The sequence below is a fragment of the Oryctolagus cuniculus genome, chromosome 15 (genome assembly GCF_964237555.1).
Source record: "Oryctolagus cuniculus chromosome 15, mOryCun1.1, whole genome shotgun sequence".
In the NCBI taxonomy this organism is placed as follows: Eukaryota; Metazoa; Chordata; class Mammalia; order Lagomorpha; family Leporidae; genus Oryctolagus; species Oryctolagus cuniculus.
In genome coordinates, this window is record NC_091446.1 from 32,798,521 (window position 1) to 32,810,583 (window position 12,063).

At 42.4% G+C, this 12,063-nt stretch overlaps 1 protein-coding gene across 15 annotated transcripts in view; it reads right to left on the reverse strand.

Annotated features, from left to right (window-relative positions):
- The window catches only part of LCOR (ligand dependent nuclear receptor corepressor), a 129,211-nt gene that overhangs the window by 15,400 nt on the left and 101,748 nt on the right, over positions 1–12,063 (reverse strand). The window lies entirely within an intron of this gene.

The window sequence follows — 12,063 nt, forward strand, 5'->3', positions numbered from 1 at the left end:
TAGTGACAATATGCTTCATACTTTTGAAGTGACTGTTCAGATATAATTTTTATCTTGAGAAAAGGAATATTTGAAAGTAATTTTTTATCAAAAAATAAAATTTTGGCCACACTATCAAAACTCGTTGGATCAACATATACAGGGTGAGCATCCCTAATCCAAAAACCTGACATGCCTCAAAATCTCAAACTTTCTCAGCACCAACATGATGCCCCAAGTGGAAATTTCCACACCAAGACACTTCGTTTTACGCACAAAGCATGAATACTGTATGACATCACCTTGTGTTTAAGAAACATATGTGTTTAAGAAACATAAATCAAATTTTGTGTTTAGACTTGGTTCCATCTCCAAGATATCTCAAGTATATTAAGGATTCCAAAATCTAAAAATAATGCAAAATCCAAAACACTTATGGTTCCAAGTATTTTGGATATGGGATCCTCAGCCTGTATTTCTGATTTATACCTGGGTATTCCTGTTAAATAATCATTGGTTATAAGATCACAACACTGACAAATGTTCAGCACACTATATCACAAATCCCGGTTTAGAAGTACTTAAAGGACTTATAGTTTTCAGATGGTTTCTCAGCATGACCAATTAGTCAGACTTATAATACTGCTAAGAGTGACACAGGGATCCTTTTACCCCCTTCCTAGGGCTTCAAGAGACAGAAATCAATAATTCTACATTTCAGACACATTAAAAGGTAGAATGACAAGCAAATCCTGATTTGTAGCCTCTAAGTGAGGAAACAGATGGGAAATTGCAGGTCAACCTAAGGCAATAGTAGTGTACAACATTTTCACCCAAGCCTCCACCGTCACATTCTCCCAGACCCAGATCTTCAATAAACAGTGATCCACAAAAGGTTATCTACACTGAAGAATCCCTCTCCAGCATTTCTGTAAGTTATCCAGGACAAACTCTTCCAACATAACCCAAGCAGTGTGGCTAGCAGGAAAGGCTGATACTAGATTCAAGATAGGCTAAAGGCAGGACCTGCTTGAAAGGCCTGGGTACAGTGCCTGGCTGTCCAGGTTTCACCAAGCCCATGCAGTTGGAGCCCTCCAGTTTCCTGGAATCTGACTGAACTTCTCAACCCCCTCCCTCTGGATGGTACTTCCTCAAAGGACTACTATTTGACTATACATGAAAAACGGCAAGAGCACAGAGGGCAGCCTAATAAACATGCGCTGAACAGACTGTTTGATAGCACCTTCCAGCTAACACTTCTCGTTCCCAGCCTTGGACTTTTCTCTCCTCTACATGAGGTACTCTTCTGGAAAGGCAGATTCAGACAACTCCCTCCACCTTCCGCCGCACCCTCCACTGGCCTCTGGAGCAGCATGGCTGGAGTGGACGGAGTGCAGGCTGTGGAATATTCAATGCCTAGATTCCACTTGCAGTTCTGGCATTCACTATCTACAGAATCTTAGGCAAGTCATATAATCTCTCTGAACCTTGATTTCTTCATTGTAAATTTGGAGTGAATATCAGCATCTCAAAGGCTTGTTGAGAGATATCAGATGACATTCATAAAGCACAAAAGAATAGGTGCAGAGAAAATGTTAGTTTCTCTGTTCCTGACTCAGGGAGATTTTTAAGACCAAACGATGAATATAGCTGTCGAAACACCTCTAAACACAAAACAAAACCAGGAAACAAATTATTCCAATCTGCTACTTAACCTAAACTGCCTTACAAGAAGAAAGGTTACACGTTCTTTTCACAACTACCAAGACAGTAGTGTTATCCACTGGTGCCACGGGCTTCTCAAAGGGCCTCCATCAGACCAGGCTGAGACAGTAGAAATGTTTTATAAGATAACTAACTCAAACTTTTTTTTTTTTTTTTTATTTGACAGGTAGAGTTACAGACAGTGAGAGAGAGAGAGAGACAGAGACAAAAGTCTTCCTTCCGTTGGTTCACTCTCCAAATGGCCGCTGCGCCGATCTGAAGCCAGGAGCCAGGTACTTCCTCCTGGTCTCCCATGCGGGTGCAGGGGCCCAAGCACTTGGGCCATCCTTCACTGCCCTCCCGGGCCACAGCAGAGAGCTAGACTGGAAGAGGAGCAACCGGGACTAGAACCCAGTACCCATATGGAATGCCGGCGCCGCAGGCAGAGGATTAACCAAGTGAGCCACGGCGCTGGCCCCCTAACTCAAACTTGACACTGATCACTGAATTGTGACTATATCAAGAAAAAACATTAAAGAAGTATTACAAATTATGCAAGGATATGGTGAACTCTGAAGTACATGACAGCAACAGACTAAAATGTACCAAAGAAGAAAAGACCAAAAGCAACTGGAAAAATGCAGAGTGTTCTGCCTATCCTCTTTGTGCTTTGCTAACTGTAATTACATGTCAGAAAGAAGTTTTAAAACAGTAACAGCAAGAGCAGGCATCTGGTACAGTGGGTAAGCCGCTGCCTGGGACACCCGCATCCCATGTTGCAGTGCTGTTTGTTTTGCTCTGCTTCTGATCCAGCTTCCTGCTAATGCACTTCCAGGAATGCAGCAGGTGATGGCTCAAGTACTTTGGTCCTTGCTACCCATACTGGAGACCTGACTGAGTTCTGGGCTCATGGCTTTAGTCTAGTCCAGCCCTGGCTACTGAGGGTATTTGGGTATTGAACCAGCAAGTGGAGGACCTCTTTCAAATAAAATGAAAATAAGCAAAAAAAATTTTAAATAAACAGGAAACATCTGGAAATTCAGGAATAAGCCCCTCCTGTTATGTGAGAATGACGAATTCTACCTTCCTTCTTTGGACAGAGAAGACAACAGTGAACCCCTGGATGAGTGACTGCTAGTCATTTCCACTCTCAATGAGATACACCAGGGAGCTCAATGGACTCCTGCACGCAGCAGCAGACTTTCCAGCTTGTGAAGTCAGCAGGAGGCCCCTGCTGGAGAACTCACCCAGGAGGCATTTGTGGCTATGTTTACCAGGTGGTGCCAGTAGTGTAACTGGCATTAAAGACTCCAGCATGTGTGAGGAGGGTGGAAGGCAGCTTTGCCACTTAATAAGTTATGTGCTCTTGCCAAACCACTCAACCATTCTGGGTCTCAGTGGAACCCTTACCCATCTACCACTTAGAACTGCTGAAAGGGAAACCTACCAAGTTTATGCAAATATCAGCTACACTGTCAGCCAATGAAATTAAATGTGCTTTGATTAAAAAAAAATAACATGGAGATCAGGAATGTGCATTACTGCTTTCTTACAACTCAAAACAGTGAAATTTCTGGATAAAGCTTACCCTTCAAGTACCAAACATTTTAAAACAACTATTTAAGATTAAAAACACTTTACTTATAAAGACTGATGGAAGTCTTGAAAAATCACATTACTCTGAATACATCTTATACTGTGTTAACATTCAGGATCATTACAGTGTACACTACTGAAGTTTGGCTATAAATTTTATTACGCAAGCTGAAATATACTGATAATTTTGGAGACTATTTAGTTATAAGTACATCTGACTTTCAATTAAAAAAAAGTCATAGTGGTAGCCATATTTGATTAAAATCTTTCTTCCTATTGGCTTCTAAATAGCCAGCAGCTGATTTTAGAGTTCTACTTCATCCCACAATGAGTATGCACTTCTACTTACCAGCTGAGAAACTCTACCCTACTGCTGCAGTGGTACTTTAAAAATAAGTGGGCTCTGAAGGAGGGCTTGAGTTTTATGAGTAAGTACGAGGATTTTCTAACAACTTCAGCTGTGCAGGCTTTTATTGCTCAGTTCCTGGTTCCTGGATTGTTACTGATGTTTCCAAGAATATATTCCAAGTGTATTTTAACAACACACGAAGGCAAAAAGGTTTGACAAAGGATTGTGGAAAAAGATTAAGAAGCACTACAGCATCTTCATGTAGAAAAAAACTGAGGTGATACCTGGCTCTCCTTGCTACAATGCTGTGAAATGCATACAAGCATACTTTAAAAATTTCATGGAAAAATGGAATTAGTGAGTTTACTTTTGTGCAAAATATTTTGTCAAAATACATGGAAAATGTGTATTATGAAAAAACTATACATGAATTTCAAAGCCTGCACTGGGGACTGGTGTTGTGACATAGTGGGTAAATGCACCACCAGCGATGCCGACATCCCAAGTGGGCGTTGGTTCATATCTCTGCTGCTCCACTTCTGATGCAGCTCCCTGCTAATGGCCTGGAAAAAGCAGTGGAAGAAGGCCCAATTTGGGCCCCTGCTGCCCACATGGGAGACCCTGATAAAGCTCCTGGTTCCTGGCTTTGGCCTGGTCCATCCCTGGCTGTTGTAGGCATCTGCGGAGTGAACCAGCAGATGGAAGATTCTCTCCTTCTGGCCTGGTCCATCCCTGGCATCCTTGTTTTAGTTTCTTATAATCCGAATATTTATTTTTAAAAAAGTAACTTCAACTTCCTAAAGTTTATTTCTATTACTGTTTTCTTCATGTCAAAATAAAATGGGCATTAGTCAGCTTTGCCTAAGTTTTAGATGGCAAGTCTTTAGCTTTGCTTTTATTTACTCAATGTTTCCAGTGCCTTAGACCTTGACTAGAACCTAAATACAGCACTTGCATTAATCTGAAACACTCTTAGGCAGCTAGTAGCTGGTAGGGAACCCAGAGAGGCAGCTTCTGTCCTGCAGACCATGTCTCCAACTCGACCAAAGGGGAAGCAGTATGCTGTAGTTCAGTGGTTACAGTCTGTATCACACTCGTCCTTCCCATCCAAGAAAAGACGACTGAATGTTAAGAGAATTCATTACAGACATGAAATCACTGGAGTTCATGTTTCTTTTGCTCAAAAAGAGGCTCTCTATAATAGTTTAAGTGAATTAGTTTTCGATCAGAAATACCTGAATACCACTACTGCAGCTCAGTAAGAACACACGAGTTGGTCAATGGGAGGAACGGCTACAGAAGACAAGTGGGAACCTGGCTCCCAAGTGCCAGAATCAGTTTTATCTCCCTGGTTAAAAATGGCTTGCATGACCTTGACCACATTTTCTATCTTCAGCTCAATGCCCAATTCTTGAGGGTGTGGTAAAAGGATAAGATAATATTCATAAAAACTTTAAAAGGTACAGTTTAAGAATGATGTGTTGTTTCACAACCATATCTTTAATGATTTACTCAGTGATGTTTTTCTAGATCAGAGGTTAGACACAACTGAACTCGCCTACTTAGTCAATACTGCAGTACTTAAAATTCCTGAAGGAAAACATTCCTGTGGTTAATATAAACGGTGCATGGTCAATGCTCATGCTATTTCAGGATGAAAGACAGATCAATTAGAGAAGAGATATGGCAGAGAGCTGAAATGGCAAGTTTACGCATCTAGAATTTCAGGGTGATAGATTCAGGTGCTCTCTCCAAGACTGCCTGATGGGCAAATGCAACACCAACGATGACCAAAGTACATTCTTCTTAACTGGAGAAGGTCAACAGTGATAGTGATGTTTTGATGGGAACTAATCCAAGTGGCAGAAAAATACAGTTCCAGGAAAATATGAAGGGGCAGAGAAAGCTTTATACAGAGACTTCCAGTTAGAGGAGTTGTAAGTTAACTGGCTTGACTCTTCGCTTTAAATAAAACATAAAGATGCATCCTCAGATCCCCTTCGAGGTATGAGTTCTAATTTTTTGCCAGAGGACAATCTGAAATTATGCTCCTTAATCCCTTACTTCAGGCCCTGCAAGCTCACAGGGCATAAGTATATTCAAGTACCTGGATAAGTCTGCGGACAAGTTCTCACTCTACACTGGGAAATGCATCTGCCTTTGGCTGGTTCACATCTATTTGCCTTCCATACTTGGATACAGATATTCCAAGGGCTATGACAAATCTGTATATACACTGGAGAAGGCAGGAATGGGTGTGGAAATTGACTTTTTCACTCAAGAAAGCCATGCATAGTGCACCTCTAAACCACTGAGTAACCAATTTTATTTTTCCCATGGAACTGGGCAGTAAAAGGATAGGCAAAAGTAGCACAGAAAAGTGAGAAAGTTGGTAAGATCACAGAATAGAAAGTGACCTCTTCAAATCAGCTTAATACCTGTTTTCCAAGTGACTGAAATCTAAATTACCTAAACTTGGATTTGGATAGAATTTAGATAGGAAAAGCCATTCTCAAACTGAGGGCTGAAGAGAATGAGTCCTTTCCCAGGGCCCAGAATCATGGAGGATGGGGTTGTGTGTGTCAAATCCAGGACCATATTAGGAGTCCCAGCCTGAGAGGTCCCCACTGCTGACGGCAGCATGGCTTCTTGCTTAGGTTCTTAACAAACTACTGATCTACACAAACAGGCACACAATCCCTTCGAAAATAGCTTTTGAAGTTTACCATGTTCTGAGTTCTTTTTTTTTCCTGGACAGGCAGAGAGTGGATAGTGAGAGAGAGAGACAGAGAGAAAGGTCTTCCTTTGCCGTTGGTTCACCCTCCAATGGCTGCTGCGGTTGGCGCGCTGCGGCCGGCACACCGCGCTGATCCGATGGCAGGAGCCAGGTACTTATCCTGGTCTCCCATGGAGTGCAGGGCCCAAGCACTTGGGCCATCCTCCACTGCACTCCCAGGCCACAGCAGAGAGCTGGCCTGGAAGAGGGGCAACCGGGACAGAATCCGGCGCCCCGACCGGGACTAGAACCCGGTGTGCTGGCGCCACAAGGTGGAGGATTAGCCTAGTGAGCCGCGGCGCCGGCCGATGTTCTGAGTTCTAAAAGCAGACAGAACACAGGTTTCAAAAACCTATGAACTGACCATGTGAACTGGGGAAAGGAGAGGCATTTCCAAGGGAACCTAATGTGCATGAAGCTGTCATTTGCTAGCTTTTCTGTATCTCAGGGCTGAATATCCCTGGTAAGAGCCTGTTACTAGGCTCTTAAATACAACAGATGCAGTTCAAGGCTTGAATTTCGTATCTCCTATTTTTCCACTTTAACCAGACTGTCAAATTTAATTAAATAAAAATATAACCAAAGAGATTCTCATATTCACTGTTTTACATGTCTTAACTCTATAGCCAAACATACCAAGAAGCCAAAATCTAGTCAGAACATTAGCTGGAGAGCAGACGTCAGAGAGTATGGCTCACTAGGCACAGCAGGAGTATAACGGCCTCACAGGACAGGCAGTTCTCATCAACTATTTGCTTCTAAAAGGGGTTGCCCGGCCCCCACACCCCACAATCAGGGTTTGTTTTTGACTATCATCCCAGGTAAGACTTATGCAAGACGAAATATATTACATTTGGTGTTAATTTAAACAAAAAGAGGATTGGTTCCGAGACTGTGAAAGACAGTTGGGACTGGATGGAGTAAATTTTTTTAAATGATTAACTCCTGGAAGTTATATCCTTATGTGATATAACTAAATACCAATTTGGTGAGACCACAAACTTTAATTAGTAATCTAATATATATTATAGTTATGCATCCTTAGAAAATACTATGAAACAGACATTAGGAAACAACATGGTAAATTCTGACAGAAGACAGCTATGCCTAGGGCAGATTTGAACTGCACGAGATTCACTAGCCTCACTGACTTAGTATAACCAGGTTAGAGAAAGGCATGGATGCTACAGGAGTAACTGGTATGGAAGAAGGTCAGCATTCTTTTTTTTTATTTTATTTTATTTATTTTTATTTTTTTATGTTTTTATTTTTTGACAGGCAGAGTGGACAGTGAGAGAGAGAGACAGAGAGAAAGGTCTTCCTTTGCCGTTGGTTCACCCTCCAATGGCCGCCGCGGCCGGCGCGCTGCGGCCGGCGCACCGCGCTGATCCGATGGCAGGAGCCAGGAGCCAGGTGCTTTTCCTGGTCTCCCATGGGGTGCAGGGCCCAAGCACCTGGGCCATCCTCCACTGCACTCCCGGGCCACAGCAGAGGGCTGGCCTGGAAGAGGGGCAACCGGGACAGAATCCGGCGCCCCAACCGGGACTAGAACCCGGTGTGCCGGCGCCGCTAGGTGGAGGATTAGCCTAGTGAGCCGCGGCGCCGGCTAAGGTCAGCATTCTTGAGGATGAGAGCTCCTAACAAGCCAGGGAGACTGGACTACTGCCCTTTAATTCCCAATTTAAATGGCCAGCACAAGAATGGGACTAGAAAAATACCATTGCTTAAGCAGATTAGACAGAGGTACTCACTCTCCAAGAGGGACAAAATGTATCATTTTGTGATGCTCCTTTAAAGGTGAATGAGGCAAAAGCAACACCTGTTGGAGCACTCAGCAGAAGCCAAGCACTGGACAAAGTTCTTTCTATACTGTCCCTGGTAACTTGCAGTATTGTGTACTACCATATAATTTATAATGAGCTTCAACAGAATACTTGGGGGGTGAGGGAACTGAGAAGAGTCAGTGTCCAAACAAGATTCCTGTTATATAATGAGTATATATTTCATCTGTAGTAATAATCTCTATAAAAATGCACACCACTACCTTGCAGGCTGTGTGTGCCTGAACAGGAGCTAAATCTAAAGTCAGTATGAGGAGCTGACAAAAGGGCACTAAATAGTTCTCATGATACATTCCAGCAACACAGCTTGTTCCTCCCAAGAAATAAACCTACATGACAAATGTCCTTAGCTGCTTTTTGGTTGAAAGGAAGACTAGCAGAGCATTAGATAACCAAATGCACATTTGATGGTGTCTTGATTTTTTTCATTGTGAGATTTTCTATGTCCTAAGTTTTCTCATGTTCTCTTGAGGTTCAGTCTCTCTTCTTCAAACTGATTTAGGACAATATAAATTTTTGGTATATCCTAAAACTTCAAGAATGGCAAATTCTACTTTTGCTATCACATAGTAAATCACCAAAAACTCAATCAATGACAGCACCCTTCATCAGTAACTAACTGCAATTAAAGAACACAGACCACTTTGTAAAATATAAATATTAAAAAGGACTCCTATGATACCGTATGTAAGATCTGGTGTTAGATCTCAATTATTCACCTTACAAATGTTAGGTGAAGGGCCAGCGCTGTGGCATTATGGGTGCAGTGCCAGCATCCCATATGGCTGCTCTACTTTTTTTTTTTGACAGGCAGAGTGGACAGTGAGAGAGAGAGACAGAGAGAAAGGTCTTCCTTTGCCGTTGGTTCACCCTCCAATGGCCGCCGCGGCCGGCGCGCTGCGGCCAGCGCACCACGCTGATCCGATGGCAGGAGCCAAGTACTTATCCTGGTCTCCCATGGGGTGCAGGGCCCAAGCACTTGGGCCATCCTCCACCGCACTCCTTGGCCACAGCAGAGAGCTGGCCTGGAAGAGGGGCAACCGGGACAGAATCCAGCGCCCCAACCGGGACTAGAACCCGGTGTGCCGGCACCACAAGGCGGAGGATTAGCCTAGTGAGCCGCAGTGCCGGCCCTGCTCTACTTCTGATCCAGCTCTCTGCTATGGCCTGGGAAAGCAGTAAAAGATGGTCCAAGTCTTTAGGCCCCTGCACCCACGTGGGAGACCAGGAAGAAGCTCCTGGCTCCTGGCTTTGGATTGGCCCAGCTCCAGCCATTGTGGCCAATTGGAGAGTGAAGCAGCAGATGGAAGACCTCTCTCTCTCTCTGTGTAAATCTTTCAAATAAATAAATCTTTTTTTAAAAAAAAAAGGCAAGGCAAAGAGGGTGTACGTAAGTATTTTACAATTTAAAATATAGGGATAAGCAAAGCATCTCTATATCTACCGTTCTGAGATGCTCCAGGAATTAACAGTCCCTTATAACCATCCTTTACCCGACCCCACTCTAGAAACACTTGAGGCTACTGCCAATATACTGGGGGGGGGGGGGGGGGGACTATGTGGAATTATTTGTGTATTCAAGTTCTTAGGAGTATTAAAAGTATTAAAAGACAAAACATAACTGGATGTATCTATATCTACAAGCCTAAAGATTAATAATGGTCACATTTTTCACTAGGGTCCATCACTTTTCTTGCTACCCATGCACTTCAAGTTCAAATACACAGGCTGACTCTGCTTGGAAAATGCTATAGTGTTAGCTTCCTGCTACCAGTTTCTCTTCATTTTAGTGTCTACTTCACATTACTATGAACTGCCATCTTCCTAAAGCCCAAATCTGTCCTTGTCATCATCTGCTTAAAACTTCTGTCAACTTCCCTTGGTTGACACTCCATTCTCCTTAGCAATCTCACCAGGGGGCCATGTAAGATAGTTCTTACTCTACTCTCATAGTTGTTTTTTTTTTAAAGTGAACAGCATGTACGCTGCATGGTAAGTTTATACAACTGTTTTCTCCACTGTTCTGTGAGCTTCCTCTAGGTTAAGGACTTTGTCCTTTCTAACTTGGTAGCTTCAATGCCTTGAGTTGGGGCTCAGCTCATTGTAGCATTAGGTAAATAATAAATGAACATACCAAATAGGTTAATATGTAGTGAAAATACTAATGCATTTTTCAAGGCAAAAAGTAAACATCTTGACAAATAAACAGAAGGAAAATTATACTCTTTCAACAAAAATGAGTTCGATTAACAAGGGAGAGAACTCTGAAGGTTGGACAGTAAGTATATAGGCGCCTAACCACACAGATGGTTCCTGGTGTGCTCTCAGGTAGCAGGAAAACCCAAATGAAAAGGTATGGTTTATATAATGGTTTTCGAAAGCCACTATAGTTTTTGAGCAATCCAGAACAAGAAACACTTTTTGCAAAGTGACCCAGTAGATATATTCTAGTGTGTATATGTATACAATGAAATAAAATTTTCAGTTAAACAGTGTTGACCCTTCTATACGCACTTTTTTTTTTTTTTTTTTTAAATCCTGGTTAGGTGGCAGGCGCTTGGTGTAGGGGCTAAGTAACTGCTCGAGATGCCCACATCCTGCATCTGAAGGCCTGGGTTCCCATCCCAGTTCTACTCTCCATTTCAGGCTCTCAGTTACTGTGCACCCTGGAAGACTACTTGAAGTGGTGGCTCAAATAATTGAGTCCCTGCCACTCACATGAGACACTCAGCCTGAATTCCTAGCTTCTGGTTTCAGCCTGACCCAGCCTTGACTGTTGAAGGGCATTAGAGCAGTGAACCAGAAGATGGGAGTTTTCTGTCTCACTCCACCACCCCTTCCCCCCAACACAAAAAGCAAAGCTTCTTAGATTCCATCACATTAAACCATCGTTACAACCCACTAATAGGTCCCACTGAAAAACTTATCTACACAGACTCACTAATCCTTAGCACTTTCTAAGAATTTGCTATACTGATTACTTTCTTCTTAATGTAAATCCATCTAGCTGAAGTTACACTGTCAGGTCTTGCTGGTAGAGATATCACAAGTGAATTTAACAGATGTCTCAGTGAACACCTCTATACTGTGTTAGTTATGATCTGATCCATCACTTTGAAATGCATGAAACCCTTACTTGGTAACGGTGTGACTAAAACATTAAAGATGCAGCAGAATCCCTAAATTCTCCCACTGGAAAACTGAAGTTTTGATAAACACACATTCTCACACTCCCCTACTTAGCTCTTCATTATGCAAACTCTACTACCCACACCAAAGTAAAAATCTACAAAGCTATGAAATTTCCACATAAAAATGTATAAAGATTTGCATACAATGGAAATGCAGATAAATTCTATGTAACTTTGTAATTTTCAATCGTAAGCATCTATCTCAAACCATGTTTACTACATTTCTGTCTTCTGAAAACAAATAGAACATGATGAACAGTTTGATTAGAGTCCTCTATGCACCATGAATGTGGAGATTCAGTACGCAGGTTTTAATCTCAACCTTATGACTTGACTGAAGAGTTCACTTAGGATCGGCTGCCCTGTGCCTCAGTCCAAAATAAACACATGAGCCTCATTTTCAAAGCTCTGATCAACACAGTGTCCTTGCCAACTTCCAATCTGATGTTTCTCATTCTCTCACCCCTCATAAACTAAACTAGAGCCTGTCATATACTTTCAGTCTTATTTTCACTTATTGAGCACCTGAAAGAACCTGACATAGTACTTAGTATTTTGTGCACAGAATCTCAGTCAAGGCTCATAGCAAATCTGTGACTATATAGTAACATAGGCCCCTTTGACAGG